The sequence below is a fragment of the Eubalaena glacialis genome, chromosome 8 (genome assembly GCF_028564815.1).
Source record: "Eubalaena glacialis isolate mEubGla1 chromosome 8, mEubGla1.1.hap2.+ XY, whole genome shotgun sequence".
NCBI lineage: Eukaryota > Metazoa > Chordata > Mammalia > Artiodactyla > Balaenidae > Eubalaena > Eubalaena glacialis.
The window spans coordinates 121638837-121655938 of record NC_083723.1 but is presented as its reverse complement, the minus strand read 5'-3'; the positions used below and the strand labels follow the sequence as shown (position 1 = coordinate 121655938).

Genomic DNA, 17102 nt, shown 5'->3' with positions numbered 1-17102 from the left:
CTTTAGAATTCTTTATTTAAAAAAGAAAAGAGAAGAAAAGAAAAAGCATTCCCATAGCCTATAATGGGGCATTTCTTTTCTTTAGAATCCAATCCCCTGGGAATTCTGGGGTTTCCAGAATCTCAGCTAGCATCAGATGGGCATTTTGGAAGTCAGGAAACTTTCCCAACTCAATCACAAACATACATAAGCATTTAAGAATCACCACCTGGGGCTTCCCTGGTGGCGCAGTGGTTGAGAGTCTGCCTGCCAATGCAGGGGATGCGGGTTCGAGCCCTGGTCTGGGAAGATCCCACATGCCGCGGAGCAACTAGGCCCGTGAGCCACAATTACTGAGCCTGCGTGTCTGGAGCCTGTGCTCCGCAACAAGAGAGGCCACGATAGTGAGAGGCCCGCGCACCGCGATGAAGAGTGGCCCCCGCTTGCCGCAACTGGAGAAAGCCCTTGCGCAGAAACGAAGACCCAACACAGCCAAAAATAAATAAATAAATAAGTAAAATTAAAAAAAAAAAGAATCACCACCTGCCCCAAACCTGTAGTCAGCATCTTCTTCCTAAACAACATTCAAATCAGGGGTGAGTCTGGGTGGAGGCATTTCCAAAGCACTGTTTCGATTACTATAAACACACATTGTCATACCAGTTATATCAGCAAAAGCAAGCGTCTTCTTGACCGCAGCCCTGGGTTTTAGAATCTACCTAGAACAAACGACTGCTGAAGGAGTCCTAGACCCTCCTGATGCATGGTTCTTACCAGTGTGGCTCCTGGACCAGCAGCAGAGCCACCTGGGAAAGCGTTAGAAGCGCACGGGGCGGGGCCCAGCAACCTGTGTGTTGCAAACCCTCCAGGTGGTCCTGATACTGCTAAGGTTTGAGAACTACTGCTATAGGCAATGATGGTGCAGGGCTACAAACTCAGGGGATGGGCGAATGGCACTCCAGAGAAGAGCACAGCACGTGTATTCTGGGTGGGGGATTATGTTAACATGATGATGACCTTGTAAACACAAGGACGAGGAGGTGAGACATTTACCCTTCCGCTTGAACTGTGAAAAACAAAGACTTTGGAAAACAGGGGGCTAGCTACTTCTTTGAAAAGTTGGATTCTAACTGGGGAACGAATACAGGTGAAATAGTCTTGTATAAAAATTTACTCCCCATTAATTAAAGAATAGATCAGTGGAGAAGGGAGCTTTTAGGTCTTGGGGGCAGAAGAAATGAATGTACTGATTATTCATCCCATTAAAAAAAAATGTGTCATGACTGACCTGTACTAGTCCCATGTGAATTTTGGTTAACAGAGAGCTATGACGATGGGGATGATGAAGAATGGTAATTCTGGGGATTCTAATAGGGTCTTACTTAGACAAGTACATAAAGAAATTTTAATTGATGGTTCTCCATATTTTTCTCCTGCAGTAAATTTCAGCCTGTGACTTTGAGCTAAAGCACATCCCATTTAGGATGGGGAGGTAGGATGCACCTGCCACCGAGTACAAGAACCCTGCCGTCAGGATGTATCCTGAGGCTTCCATGACGACCAGGAAGAGGCTCTGGTCCCACTGACACCTGCGCTGGCTTGTTCCCCTCTTCCTCCCTTGCCTTTTCCTCAATGACTGCAGGCTGCTCAATGATTCATTCTTCGTCTCCTTGTCTAATATCAGAGCCCCTTGTACGTTCACCAACTTGCCTCCCATGCACACACTTCCAGTATTCGGTTTCCATCCCCTTCCTCCAGTGATCTGCCTTCCCTCGAAACACCCTCCGACCAAGGAGACTCGGGATGACTCTGATCCCAGCGTGGGGAGGAGGACCTCAGTTCCTTGCTGTCCTGAATTCCTATCTGGCTTCACTGGTGGTGGAGGCACCAGAACAAATAGCCACTTGGTGGCAGGAAACTGGGGACACCTCAGCTCCATCAGCTGCTTCTTGCGCCTAGAAGGAGGGTCCTTTTTAGCCTGTCTAGCTTTGGAGGAGGGCTCCAGAAGGAAGCTTCTGGGGCTGGTGGCTGCTGCCATCTTGTGGGACTTCAGGTCAGGTCAGTTCGATTCAATTCACTTCATCGCAGGAATTGGGTGCGTGCAGCAGTATTAGGAAGGTAGGCAAATACAGGGGTTTACCCTGAGCAGCTCACAGCCTCGCTAGGAAACAAGCATACAAACAACCAACTAACGTGGCTGAACACAAGCTGTCCAGTAACAAGAGTTAGTATTTGTTGAACCCTTAAAATGTACTAGTTGTCTTAGACAAACTGGATATTTAATTCCTAGAACAACCCTTGGAGGCGGGAGCATTATTATCCCTCTGTAACATGTGAGGAAATGAGGCTTAAGATCCGTCGGCTGTTGACGCCAGGCAGACTGACCCCAGGCCTCCTAACCCCTACAATGTTCCTAGCTGAGAAACAAAACTTATGTTTGGTAAACATACTATTATTTTTTAAAAATTAATTAATCAGTTAATTTTGGCTGCGCCAGGTCTTAGTTGAGGCATGCGGACTTCTTAGTTGCGGCATGCATGCGGGATCTAGTTCCCCGACCAGGGATCGAACCCGGGCCCCCTGCATTGGGAGCGTGGAGTCTTACCCGCTGGACTGCCGGGGAAGTCCCCTGGTAAAATTATTAAAGTCTATGGTAAACCAGGGAAGCAGGTTTGCATGGGGTTCTGGAAAGCACTTCAGGAGGGGTAACACTACAACTAGGTTTTTTTTTTTTTTTTGGTAAGAACACAACATAAGATTTACCCTCTTAACAAATGTTTACATAACAAATACAGTGTGTTGTTAACTACAGACACTCTGGGACTTATCCTTCTTGCATAAGGGAAAGTTTGTACCTTTCACCAATGCCCCTCAATGCCCCTCCCCCCAGCCCCTGGAAACCATGATTCTACTCTCAGCTTCTATGAGTTTGACGATTTTAGGCGCCTGACATAAGTGGGATCGTGTAGTATTTATTCTTCCGTGTCTGGTTTATTTCACTTAGCATAATGTCCTCCAAGTTCATCCATGTTGTAGCAAATGGCAGGATTTCCTTCTTTTTTAAGGCTGAATAATATTCCATTGCATGTGTATACTATATTTTCTTTATCCATTCACCTGTCGATGGACATTTAGGTTGTTTCCATGTCTTGGCTATTGTAAATAATGCTGCAATGAACATGGGAGTGCAGATACCTCTTTGAGATCTTGATTTCAATTATTTGGTGTACGTACCCAGAAGTGGAATTGCTGGATCACATGGTAGTTCTATTTTTAACTTTTTGAAAAACTTGCATACAATTTTCCACAGTGGCTACACCATTCCACATTCCCACCAATTTCTCCATCCTCACCAATGCTTGTTGTCTTTCGTAGAACTAGGTTTTGAGGATGAAAGGAAAGAGAACTCCAGGCTGAGTTTGTCAGGAGGTTTTTGTGGGAGTCAGATGGGGTCAGAGCTCAAGGCCAGATTGGGAAGGGCCTTGAACACCATGTTAAGATGTCTGTATTTCAGTAGGAAACTCAAAGATATTTAAGCTGCAGGGGATGATTGTGGGAACCGTATTGGAAAGATAATTCTAGAGGAGCACAGCAATTTGCTCTGAGCAGGCGATCTCATTGGCCCCTCAGGGCCCTGCAAGCTCCTTGGGTGAAGACAGGGAGGGATTCTTCTTTTTGCTGTAGGGCTGAGGCAGAGTTAAGCTGTGGATAAAGCGCCTTGTTCGTCACCAGCATCCTCTTGTCTTTTGCACAGCCATTGTAGAATCTATAGAGAATCCGTTTTGAGTTTGGTTCCTCTGCTAGAGATTTGGGTAGGAAACTTCTGACTCTGGCTGCATTTCATACGGTCCCTGACACAGTTTTCTAAACTTTAAGTCGGGCCGGCTTTCTAATCACACCACAGAAAACGAACAGTTTCAAAGCTGTATTTATCTGAGGGTTCCCAATTTAATTTGGGGTCCCCCTTCTTAAAGAGCTGTCCTCCCATGAGTGTTTCCCCCTGAAGTGACCCCCAAAGAGGGATTACAGACACAAGGCAGATGGCCAGAGGGGAGCCCCAGGAAGGGGGCTCTGATGAGGACCAGGGACCAGAGGAACGGCGGGAAGCAGGGGCTCTGAGGCTCCCGCCGGGGCGGGGGTCTCCATGAGCGTTGGTGGAAATGTCCGCTAAGTGGGCAGAGGCTGGCGGCTGGGCTGCAAGGACTGCCCTGGGGGCTGAACTGCTGCACTTTTCCCTTCTCTTAGCAGCTTGTTCACTCAGCTCACGCTCTTCTTTACCCCAGTGTTTCAACGGCTGTTTCTTTCCTGAAAGGCGGCTAGGTCACAAAAATAAGGGTCCTGATGCCCAGGAGAGCAGACCGATGGTTCCAAACCTGGACAGTGTTCCAAATCCAGTTGATGTGCCCCTAAAGACTCTTGGCTGAGACCCATTCCCTGGGGACCACAAATGCAATAGACACTCTGGTCCCTTCAGGGCCAGATGGTTCCAACTCTGGACCATGTGATAATAATAATATTAAAAGCTTCCACGATAAACCAAAATTGGTACTTGTGTGAGGTACTGTGTTTAGTACACTTTATGCAGTATGTCACTGTTTCCTAACAACCCTCTGAGCTAAAAAGGATTATCCCCACTTCACAGATGGGAAAACTGAGGCTTAGAGGAGTTAATAACTGAATGAACATCTATGTTTCATAAAAAAAAACAGAGAAGTCAAATGTTTTATATTCTCAATTTCTCTCTGAAAAACAGACTATATTATGTTGCTTTTATATTCATTTGGATTTTTGGCATTTCTCTTCAGGGACTCTTCATAAAAATGGCACAGTGAGGTTTTGTTTTGTTTTTACAAAATTTAAATGGCTATTAGAGTCTGCTTTAAGACCATGTTTCATTAGTGACCGAGCCAATAATAAAGATTTTAAAAAATGCTGTGAACTGATGTCTAAGCTTTGCCAGCATAAGTTAAAGCACCAGCAAGTGCTGTGAACACTTGTGTGCAATAAAAATCTATACTTCTCAAGAACATCTAACAAATAACAGTAAAGCTATCAGTTTAGTGCATTTGAGCTCATTAAAAGTAAATTACGTTAATCTGTAAAATTAATTGCACTGATCTCATACTGAAACCACATATTAAGATATGATTTACCGTAAGAAACTACTTTCTGCGTGGAGATGTCTTGGCCGAGGTGTAATCTGGGGAAAGCCTGCTCTAAAGCATGCAAATTTCAGAAATGCAGTACAGTCACTTCTGAAATTAAATTCTCAAGCTGTCATTAGTACTTTAATGTCTTATTATTCATAGTGATATGGGTTATAGAAAATAGCCCACTTAAAATACTGATGCAATTCCGGGTGAAAGCTTAAAATGATATGCTCATGACAATACTTTTAAGGAGGATGCAGCAATTTACACTGGCAATGCATTAGCATGCTTTCCGGGCTCATTTTTACTAAATTGCTGAATACCGAGTGACAGGCAGGGGTGTTGTGAGAAGTGAAAAGAGAAAAGAGCACTTGAGCAAGGAACGTGGGGAGAATGAAGCCAGCCCAGTCGAGGACCCCATTGTGCCAGGGCCTCGTGGACACCCAGGAGCCTCTTCAGCGATGGGGCAGACATTCAGATGCTGACTCACAAAGAGATTTCTCATTTCCCTTTGAGACTACTCAAACTCATCGATATAGTCTTCTTGTGTATCCCATAGGATCTATTCATCAGCTGATTTTTACATTTTACACTTCTTAGAATATTCTATCAATATTCCTTTCTTGGGGGGAATGTGATATTATGAAATATGAAATTTCACCATAAACTTAACTTCTTACTGTTTATGAAACAGAGCCAAGAGATCTTAGAATGTCAATGAGACCTGAGCTAAGACTTTTTATAAGGCTCTGTTGCATGCCCCTCACTGTGCCAGGGGCTGGGGGATTCAGCCTCTTAGAATTTGTGGGATCAGAACGGGATGGCAGACCTCACCTTTGCTCAGCAGAGGCCACGGGCACAACTGGCCCAAAGCATCATCCCTCCTCTATTCCTGCCCTCAACTCTCGGGTAGAGTATGTCCCACCAGTGGCACTGGAGGCGGCTGTAGGTTATTCACAGACTGGACGTTAAATAACATCCAATCTCAGGGTGATGAAGTTATTTCCTTTTCAATTTTCTTTCAGTCCTTCAAAGAAAGGGTCTCGGGCTGGCTCTGGTTGGGACTGGACTGTCTTTTCCACCACCTCAATCCCTGCTACGTTCCCTTTTTAACAAAGAACGGACCTGGACTCTTCTGCAGGCAGCAGTACGGAACTGCATATTACTTTCATAGAATATATTTTTTATCACTGCCTTATCGTTACAGCAAGTGCTACTGGTATTTCATTTTATGGTTGCATTACAAAATTTCCTCTGAACATAAACATTCTCCTTTTAGCATAGATTTATTTAAGTAAAAATGGTGAGTCCATTTAAAGAAAAGTATTAAGTAAATAACAGTAAAGGAGGTAACCAGAAATGGAAGATAGGTAACTGAAAATGGCAAAAATTGTATCATCGGTCCTCAAATTACTCTTCTTTGGGGAATGTTGTTGTGGAAGAACTTGGTCCGTCTCTGCACCCCTTGGTTTTTGGCCTTAGGGGCCTCGTTCCATTCAGATGGAAACCCATCTTCCTCCCTAATAGCTGTGATCCTCCATCACTTTAGAACACAGGGGTCCCCAGCCCTTCAAAAGAAGAGCTCCAAATGGCTTCCTCCCAGGTCCTGCTCCCGGCTCTGACTACCTGGCCCAGGGGTGGTCATTTCCTCCCCATATGGGCCAGAAACCTGAACGTGTGCCTCTACTAGATTTGCAGTTTCCTTGAGAGCTGAGACAATGTTGCTCAGTCAGTCCCTGTGTCCACGGAGTGCCTACAATAGCACCTGGCCGGTGAGTGCATGCTGACCACCCCGGAAACTGTACCTTAAGCGTCTGTCATGCAGAGCCTGCTTGAGGGAGGGGCCGAGCATTCTGGAAGTTTAGGCACAGCAACGTTCACTGGGGGCAGAGTTTGTCAGCCTCATGTGGTAAAGAGCTGTGAAATGTGGCCTTGAAAGAGGAAGGGGAAGTAGCAGATTTAGATCCCATAGATCGTTATATATTTACTTCCAGAAGTACTATTACCTGGAAATCTGTCCATCTCACTGAAAATGCACTCATCTTTGAAAATACTGTCATGTGGCTCTTAAACTGACACATCTATTAATGGTGAATATCCATTGCTACATAAACCTCGGGCCTCCGGCATGGAGCAGGGGTTATATGCGACCTAACGAAATGAGTAGGGAGTGGGTTTGAAATCACTGCCGGGCTGAAGATTCAAGTAATTCTTGGAAAAGTAGACCGAAATGAGATTGGTGAGTAGTCACCTGATGTAGACTTGAAAACATGACCAGGGTCCTGCTGGGCTGGCAACCATCCTAAGCTGCGACTCTCAGGGTTACTGCTGAGCATCTGAGTAGCCGATGTGGGTAAGGAGGGTGGCTACAAGTCTCCCATTTGGCCATAGTTGTATGAACGGGAGCCTGAATGGGTTCCCGAATTTATTATTCCCAGAATAAATAAATGGGAAGTAACCATAACCAAAAGAAACCAAAAAACAAACAAAAACAAACAAAAAAAAACAAAGAAAACAAACCAAAAAAACCAAACCCCAAAACCCCAACCAAAAAAGCCAAGAGCATTAATCTAAAATAGCAAAACAAAACCAAATAAACCTCATTCCTCAATTCTAACATGATCAAATGATAAACACCAGGCAGGGCCCTGAAATGTTGGAATCTAGGTTCAATGTCAGCTCTTGCTCTTACGGGCAAAATTTTCTGATCAGTGACGTCTTGCTGACCAGCTGCCTTTCAGAAGATGAACAACTAGAATTAAATCCATATACATAGCTGATGTATAAATTACACACGCTGACATTTTATTAATCCCTGAAAGAAAGACATTAATGAAATTTCATTGTATCTATTATATGCTTTTCTCTTTTATGAAGGAAGGCGGGACTAAAATATGCAGGTGTAATTTAAATAGCTCTTGACCTGTGACATAGGCTAACTCAATTACAAAGCGGCAAGCTGCTGGGAGAAGCAGAATCTTCTTGTCCTTCTACATTGTCTGTGCTGTGTTTTAATTTGTAAATCCTTTCCCAAGGATTGAGACAACAAGATTGTATTTTTTTCTGAAACATCAATAAAAAGAGATGTCTTAATGTGAAGATGCTAGATTATACTGTTTTGCAAAAAGAAAGTATTACACTTTTATTTGTATAAACCGATCACAGTACCTGAGCTTTTGGGGATATATCTATATATCTATATATAGATATAGGTTAAAATTGTCATCCCCATTCCTAAAATCTAGTCTGAAAACTTCAAACTTATTATGATTGCTGGATAATATAATATAGTTGTGATTTCAATACAAAGGGAAGGATATGATCCCTGTTAAAAAACAGAAGACCCAAGATGGAGTCACTTATGCTAAGCTCCAGGTCACCAAACTGAGACTTAATCTCAGTTTCAGCTCTCCCAGCAATGAAACCTTAAACCAGTCCATCAGGAATCACCTGATCAGCACTAGTTAGGTAATCTGTCTGATTGACCCCTGACACCCCCTAAAGGAAAGTAACTTTGAAATAACCAACCTTTTTGCCAGTATAACTTCAGTGTTCCTATTCCTTTCTGCCTATAAAAAGACTTTCATTTTGAACAGATCCTTGGAGCTTCTTTTTATCTGCTAGATTGGATGTTGCCTGGTTCAAATCAATTTTTGCTCAAAAAAACTCTTAAAATTTTTAATATGCCTCAGTTTATCTTTTAAAATCCCTTAGCTGTTCCCAAAACACCAGACATTTGGCACCATACAGAGTTTACACATCTGAAATATGGATTTCCCTCTTTTCCCTGAATGTTTCAAGTTGTCAGACATGAGACAGAAAGCCTGGTGCCCCTCTTCTGCAGCCTCAGGTGCCCTGCTTACTCGCATGATTTTTCAGGGCGAAGACTAACAGGGTCTGCTGAAAGTAGCAAGACCTTTCAGAAAAATGGATGTATCCGTCAGTCAAACCACAGAGCTGGGTGCTGTGATTTACTTCATTAGAAATTCAGGTTGGATTTTACCTCTCAAAGTCTTGGTAAATATAAGCTACGTGTCCCACCTATTTGCTATTGGAGAACAGAACACACATGTATCGTCTGAATGTCCCATGAGCTGGAAGTGACAAACCTGATTCTTACTCACTGGGTTTTATTCCACTTTTCCTTTTGCGTTTTAACTTGTAAGCAGCAGAAACAGAATCCTGTGTACAAAATGACCAAATTGTATGCCCTGCTTTTGCTAAAACTTTTTTTTTTTTTTTTTTTTTTTTAAGGCTTTGGAAAGCCCTACTAAACTGTAACCAATACTATATACGGAGACTGAGGTTCAGCTCTTAAGTTTCTTCCTTAATTCTTCTCCCAACCATTGAAGACTATCCAGCTAAGACCAGCCCACGGTCAGTTGAAGCTAACTCCCTGGGAAGCAGGGGAATTTGGGGCAATGGGAAATGGAGGAGAGAAGGGTGCTGACCTCACACACGTCACGAGCAGCATAAACAAGTACAGGCTGGGCTTCCCTGGTGGCGCAGTGGTTGAGAATCTGCCTGCCAATGCAGGGGACACGGGTTCGAGCCCTGGTCTGGGAAGGTCCCACATGCCGCGGAGCAACTGGGCCCGTGAGCCACAACTACTGAGCCTGCGCGTCTGGAGCCTGTGCTCCGCAACAAGAGAGGCCGCGATAGTGAGAGGTCCGCGCACCGCGATGAAGAGTGGCCCCCGCTCGCCGCAACTGGAGAAAGCCCTCGCACAGAAACAAAGACCCAACACAGCCATAAATAAATAAATAAATAAATAAATAAATAAATAAATAAATAAATAAATAAATAAATAAATAAATAAATAAAAAGAAAGATCTCCTTCAACAAGCTCCACTTAAAAAAAAGAAAAAAGAAGTACAGGCTAGGAAAAGCATAGGAATATTTTGAAAAACAAAATTTGTAATTTCCAAATAATGTCAAATTGAATGATTCAGTAAAATAAAAAGTGGTTTCCTTCCTTAGTTCTCACTTGTATTGTAATTCTTACCCCAGGAGGCCACTAAAACTATCTTACCGAAGAGAAAAAAATCCTTCAAGGATTAAGACTGCGGGACAGCATAAACGGGAAAGCATTAAGAAGCAGACACTGGGGCGGGGGTGGAACGCACTGGAGTTCCCAACAACGAGACTGTTAGGAACACACAGAACGAGAGAGGAGCACTGTGGCCAGAACGTGCACTGGGTGGGGGGGGGTCCCCTCAGTTCGCTCACCACGTTGTATAATTGACATAAGAATTCACATCTTGGGGCCCTGACTTATGAACTGCTGTCCAGAAGACAGAGCCTAAATGCTGTGAGGCTGAACCCCAAACTAGACTGGATCAGCACACGAATCTGCACGCTACAACTGTAACCACGCTGGATGCCACGGGGTCCAGACCCGAATGCTGGAGTCCAGACATGGCCTGGCAGGCGTGGGCATATCCAAGTGTGTTTCTCCCTCAGCACCTTTTTCTCTCCTGTTCCTCTAAACCCAACTCCCTTCTTGTCAGCTTGGAGTAACAGCCTACTAGGTTGCAGAACATGGGCAGAGGGACCTCGTGACATTTTCATGGTCAAGGCAGATCTGTGTGGGCTCATGACAGTAAGAGTAGTATTTTAAAGGTAGATTTATGACGAGATGAACTGTGGGTAGAATTTGATCAATGGTGGATGTTAGCTTCAAGGGAGAATTTTAGGGGTAGGATTCCAGGCTGACATTTTATTACTATGGCAATTTGGATAAGGACATCCATGGCACATTGACCAATGTGTCATATGGCATTTAGTGGAAAGGCGTATCTCTACATGAGATGACAGGATCATGAGCCAAAGGGACATTGAGGGGCTGAAATGATTGCCTGGATTCAACCAGAGAAGTTTAGCAGAAACAAGTACCTAATCTCTAAAGCTGGAAATACTGCCCTCCCCCCATCACCTTCAATGTCAAGTTGGACAGGACACACCTGATGACAGCACACACCCTCCCCCCTCCCTCCCCCACCCCAGCCCCAACAGGACGAGGGTATTTTAATTATAAGCGGTCTAGGAGTTAGGAGTGAGATGGGGGCAAGTCAGGGAAAGGATGGAGTGTAGATTCTAGTCTAGGAGGTGTTTCTGAGACTGTCCCTGCTGTGGTCAGAGGAAGCCCAGAGAGGTGCTGAGCTCAGGGCAGATCGCTCTGAACCAGGCAGCAATAATAAGCTAGGGTGTGTACAGCGGAGACCACCACTCTTGAAACCACATTCTATGACAGATGAAGGAACTGCAGATGTTACTACCCGACTTTCAGATAATACATTGTAACTGATCAGATAATACACAGTACCTGAAGACTTAGCCCGTGTGAATTGTCAGGTACTCCCCACGGCTCTAGTCTAAACTATTCAAGGTACAGGCGGTAAGGGAGGCCAGAGCTGATCTGAGGAAGGCGCTGAGCCCGCATCTGTCCCTAATTTACCTAAATCAAATGACTTCAGTGACTCAGGCCGGGTTTAGCGGTCTGCTGAGTTTTCCTTTTCCTTTGAACAAAGGACGAGGGCCTCTTTCTGCAGTCTTTGCTCAGGGGCCTTCATTTCAGCTCCGACGGTGAGAGCTGCATGTGCTTTGCCCAGCTGGGCACCTCCTCCTGTCCTGTTATTATCTCTTCTCTCCCAGCTGCCTGTACATGTGACGGCGCTTCTGTCTCCACTTCAGAAGGTGCAAATTACACTGGTGGCAGCACCTTGAAGAAAACGCATTTTCCCAACACTGCTAGTCATTTTCTCTCGGAATCACACTGCGGGCTTTGTTTCAGAGACGATTGGGGCTTAAAATATTTTATGGGGCAAATGCATCAATCTCTCTTCTGAAATATGTTATTGTGAATCCTAGGTATCTTGGGAAAATGAATCTGCCTGGAAAAGCTGTTTTTCTAGATAACTGAGGATTTAACTCTTTTGACATGAGCACACTGCAGTGTTTCTAACGGAATACGTGTCTAGAAGGCTTTCTTAACCCCAGGAGACTGACAGCAGGGCCACAACTTTCATAGCCCCTAGGCACTTTTGCCTTCAAGGGCCTTTTCTTCCATAACAAAAAAAAATAAATAAATCAAACCAGTATTGTAGGACCATGTTGATATAAAGATGAATATATTAATATAATATATTTAACCATTTTCTTCCTCCTAAAAGTTCATTTTTTCCTTCGGATTTTTTAAAAGAAATTCAAATATTTTCATGAGTCCCTAAAAAGTACGGTGGCCCCAGGAACTGTGAATACTGGGCCGAATGGGCACATCAGCCTCTGCAGAACACATCTGGCGGCTTCTCTTGGTGGCTTGGGGATGGACTGGGAACGCTGTTTCACCGTGTCGTGGAGACAGCTGGAAAGTAGCCCTGGATTGTGCAGTTTTGAATAAAGGTCTGAAGCTACCTTCCTTTTTGGTCATTGGCCTCTGTCTTATAAAGGTGGAGTAAGAACCTTTACACTGCACTCTGTAGCACGGCTGCCTTCCTGCAGGAGTATCTAGGAATCACACACCATGTGATGCTTGCTCCCTTCGGAAAATCATCTTCATCTCCACAAGCATTTTCAAAATTGTGAGCCGTTTTAAAAATAAAAGACTCATCTTCTTCAAAAGATGACATTTCTTTAGCCATGATGCTATCTATTGTTTGTATAACTTTTCAATGTTTGGTCTTGGGCAAGATTCCATGGAAAAATTATGCATTTAATTTTACAGCAAGATTGAGGTGAAAGTCTTATACAGATCAACTTCCTCATGGAATCTTCATTCATTCACTCATACAGGATTTACTGAATAACGACTATAGTCTAGGTGCTAGGGATTCAGTACTGAAAAAGAGTTCCTGCCTTTAAGGACTATAATTGCATATAATATTGTGTATTCTGACAATATGCTGGACAGTAATATTATTTGTTGTGTGAATTAATGACTGAATGAATAAGTGAAGATAAAAGGGATACCTTTTAGGGTGAGCTCAGAAACCAGGTCAGCAATAAGCAAAGTATCATTCTTTCCTTAAGGAAAGTCTGGTGCTCCGAAATATTTCACCAAGAAAATTAAAGCAGGGGAAGGGATGGAATGAGAGGGGGAGATATTTCAGACAGGACAGTCAGGGGAGGCCACTGCTGAGATTATATTTGAGTTGTGAATCAATTTAAGGGACGCTATGGACTTATCTTGGGGTAAAGCATTCCAGGCAGAAGGAACGGTAACTACAAAGGGCCTGAGGAAACACAGGCACGTGTGTCCCGGCTTCCCCTTAAATGCTGAAACGAGGGGCTGGAGTGAGGGTGGATCCTGCTTGCCCAGGTGCAGAGTGGCTGTCAAGCTGCCTGTGAGAGCTTTGCATCAATGTGGCACGTGAGCTCTGCGGAGTCCTGATGAGCACACACGTGTCTGTTGGACGGCTCGAGGCAGCACTGTGGCCCCGCGGCCTGCACACAGCCGGACGCCAGAAGGACGAGTGGGCCGACGGAGGCCTGGGGCTGGGCGCGGGCACCTTAGGATTGGAGGGAAGCGGTGTGACCTTTAGTAACCTGCAACATAGACAGCCCCAAACCTCAGCACCTCTGCAGACACAAGTGTGCGGATCACATCAGATCCAGAGCCACCAGAGCAAAGACCTGTAAGGATGCTGTTGTGGGTTGTGTCCCCTAAAAACTTATGTTGAAATTCCAACCCCTGCACCTGTGAGTGTGACCTTATTTGGACAGGGTCTTTGCAGATGTTGTCAAGTTAAGATGAGGCTATACTGGATTAGGGTGGGCCCTACTCCCATGACTGGTGTCCTTATAAGAAGGTAAGAAGACACACACACACACACACACACACACACACACACACGCACACACACGGAGAAGGCCATATGGAGACAAAGGCAGAGATTGAAGTTGTGTTGCCACAAGCCAAGGAACACCAAGGACGGGCAGCAACCACCAGAACCCTGATGGTTGAGAACAGATTCACCCCCTGAATTCCCAAGGACCCAGCCCTGCCAGCACCTTGATTCCAGACTCCTGGACTTCAGAACCATGACAGAACACATTTCTGTTGTTTTAGGCCACCTCATTGGTGGTACTTTGTTACAGCAACCCTAGAAAACTAAGACCAACCCTGAAGACCATGTATAACGCCAGGTCCCTTGCATCCTGCAAAGGAGATAGGAAGCGGAGAGATAAAGCATTTGCCCCAAAGACCGAGTTAACCTCAAAGCAACACTTTAAAAACGAGAGTTAGCTTTAAATGCAAGCTTATATCTCTCCCCAGCCCAAACCAAGAACACAGAAATGAGTGCCCAGAACAAGGAGAGGCCATTACAGAAAATGTAAACAATGACAATGCATCTTTTTGCTCACCTGAATTGTGTTAATATTCAGCCTTTTAAAAACTAATAAAAATATTTTTGCCCACGAATATTGGAACAGAGACAGGGATGATTCTGGTCTTCCTTGGGGTCCTTCCTACACATCCATGTCCGTAGCACGCAGCCCTATATGCTTTAATTGACTCAAAATCTTTAAAATGCTATTTCTTCCGAGTTGAGAAATCTTATAAAGAAGTTGATCCATTCATTTTAGGGGTTTGTCGCTGTTCCTCCTGGTCTGTCGGGATCTCTGTTTCCATCTCAAGGTTGGCGTGCTTTCGGCCGTGGGTGGGACTGTTCTCTGAACTCTGGGTTTGGAGAAGCAGTTTCTTTCATTGCTTCAGGCCTGTTCTCTTCACCACCCAGATGCTTGGTAGCCTCTGAGTTCCTTCTCCTCCTTCTCCCCTGCCTCCTCCTGCATCCAACTTTTCTCTATACCTTATGGAGAGTCTGCAGGCCCAGAATGCTTCATTTGAGCTGAAGAAAGTGACCTCGGTCCAGACGAGGCCTGAAATCCATGTGTTTATTTCAGAGCAGTTAGCCAGGAGTTGTTGCTTGTTATTCTGTTTTCACTGCATTATTGTTTAGCTTATCCTGACGCTTCAAATTAAATGAGCTGGTTCCCCCATAGTCCTGCCAGCCCAAGGCTGCCGAACTGCAGGACTTGCCAGTGCTTTAAAGGAGTCCTAAGAATCTCCTAGAAGCTACCGAAACACAGGTCACCATTTCTAAAGATTCCCTTCGCTATGAAATGTTATTGCATTTTTCACGTCTGGAGAGAAGTCCTCAATGAAGGATCAAACCACAAGTCATTTAAAGTAATGGCAAATTGGGGCTTCCCTGGTGGTCTAGCGATTAAGACTCCACGCTCCCAATGCAGGGGGCCCAGGTTTGATCCCTGGTCAAGGAACTAGATCCCACATGCTGCAACTGAGATCCCGCATGCTGCAACTAAAAAAAGATCCTGCATTCCACAACTAAGACCCAGTGCAGCTAAATAAATAAATAAATATTTTTAAAAAAATAAATAAAGACAACTTAGATGGTGGACTTCAAGAACATTCCTCTCTTTATCTTGCTCTCTGTTAAAATTCATAACAGCAAAAAAGGATGAGAGACAACAAAAAATATCCCTGAGAGTTGAACACACCAAAACTGTCCTAGTGAATGAGTTTTCTGAAGGGCCTTACGAAAGAAAAGACAAACTTTCCTCAAAGGAAACTTTCAGAGGATGACTTAAATATGCCATCTCTCTAGCAAGTTACCTGCCTGCACCTTTAGACCACAGGACCTACAGGAGGACGGCACCAATACGAGAGTGGATGTTGAGATGTTGTATGCAAGTCACTTGCTATTACAGTAGAATTTCCAGATCTTCCTATAGAAAGACAAAACGCTTTCTTCAAATTTGGTAGAATGTGCATCTAAATTGAGACTTCTCCTTATTCATATTTAAGAAGGAAGGCTTTGCCTCTGTTGCAACTGTAGCAAGGATTCAGAGTTGAGAAGCCCTCACATTTTCTCCTCTTTCCTCATCAGAAGGTTAACACAGGGAAACCACAATAATAATAACAGCTGACATCTTGAGCATGTATTTTATGCAAGGCCCTGTGCTGAACAATTTCCATGCATTAGGTTAATTCTTGTAGCTTCTCTGTGAAATAGAGCTATTACTATTTTCCTTCTCATTTTACAGAGGAAACAGGCCCAGAGAAGTTAAATATCTTAACCCTTCTGTTACTCTGATCTTAACTGCTTTTCTCTAATGCACTCCTGATCTTGTGCTTGAAAGGACCGTATCTGAATGCTGACTAATAGACTTATAGTATAAAGGAGGCCAGTTCTAGTTCCAGAAAATTAAACGAAAGTAGCGTCCCTAACTGTGGTTTTTACAGGTGTTGCCGCTCTCCGGCCTGGACAAGCCAGTAACTGGATGAGACTGCCAGACTCCTGGCTTCACAGGTCATGAGTGAATGAGACGTGTTTTTCCTAGTTATACATCTTCCTTCTTGTCTGAATATTTGTTTTGAATTTTCTGTATACAAACATTTGCATGCTGACTATAAAGTAATCGTTTTGATTCCATATGCAGACACTTAATCATACTTCCTCCTTAGACATACAAACGTTTAGTTGAAACCAGGAATATTTACTAATACTTCTTGCTAGAGGGCCCTGTGTTGGCACCGTGAGACAGAGAGAAATAGGCACACCACAATCCCCTGCAGAGATCTCACTGTCAAGAATAAACACTAGCCAAGGCCAAACGAGATAAAGGCCGTGATGCACATTCAGATGCACGATCTACAGATCTAGACTGGGGTAAAAAGGGTTGAGGGAAGCCCACAGGAAGGGACAGCTGAAAAGATCACTGAAGCAGAGCAGTTTGAAAAGAAAAGGAGGATGGGAGAGAGGGGGCCGGGCATATCCCCAACAGGGAAACCAACGGGGCATGCTTGGGAATGGGCGGTGCCACAGAGGGGTGCTGGATAAAGCTGGAAAGCTCTCCTGGGGTGGGTGGTGGGTAGGCCTTCAAGTTTCAAATCAGTTTCTACTCGATTGAGTAAGCATCAAGCATCTCTATAGGATTTTTTTTTTTAAT

At 44.3% G+C, this 17102-nt stretch overlaps 1 protein-coding gene across 2 annotated transcripts in view; it reads right to left on the bottom strand.

Moving 5' to 3' along the window:
- Window positions 1-17102, bottom strand: part of CNTNAP2 (contactin associated protein 2) — a 2096032-nt gene that overhangs the window by 55591 nt on the left and 2023339 nt on the right. The gene's annotated exons all lie outside the window — the stretch shown is intronic.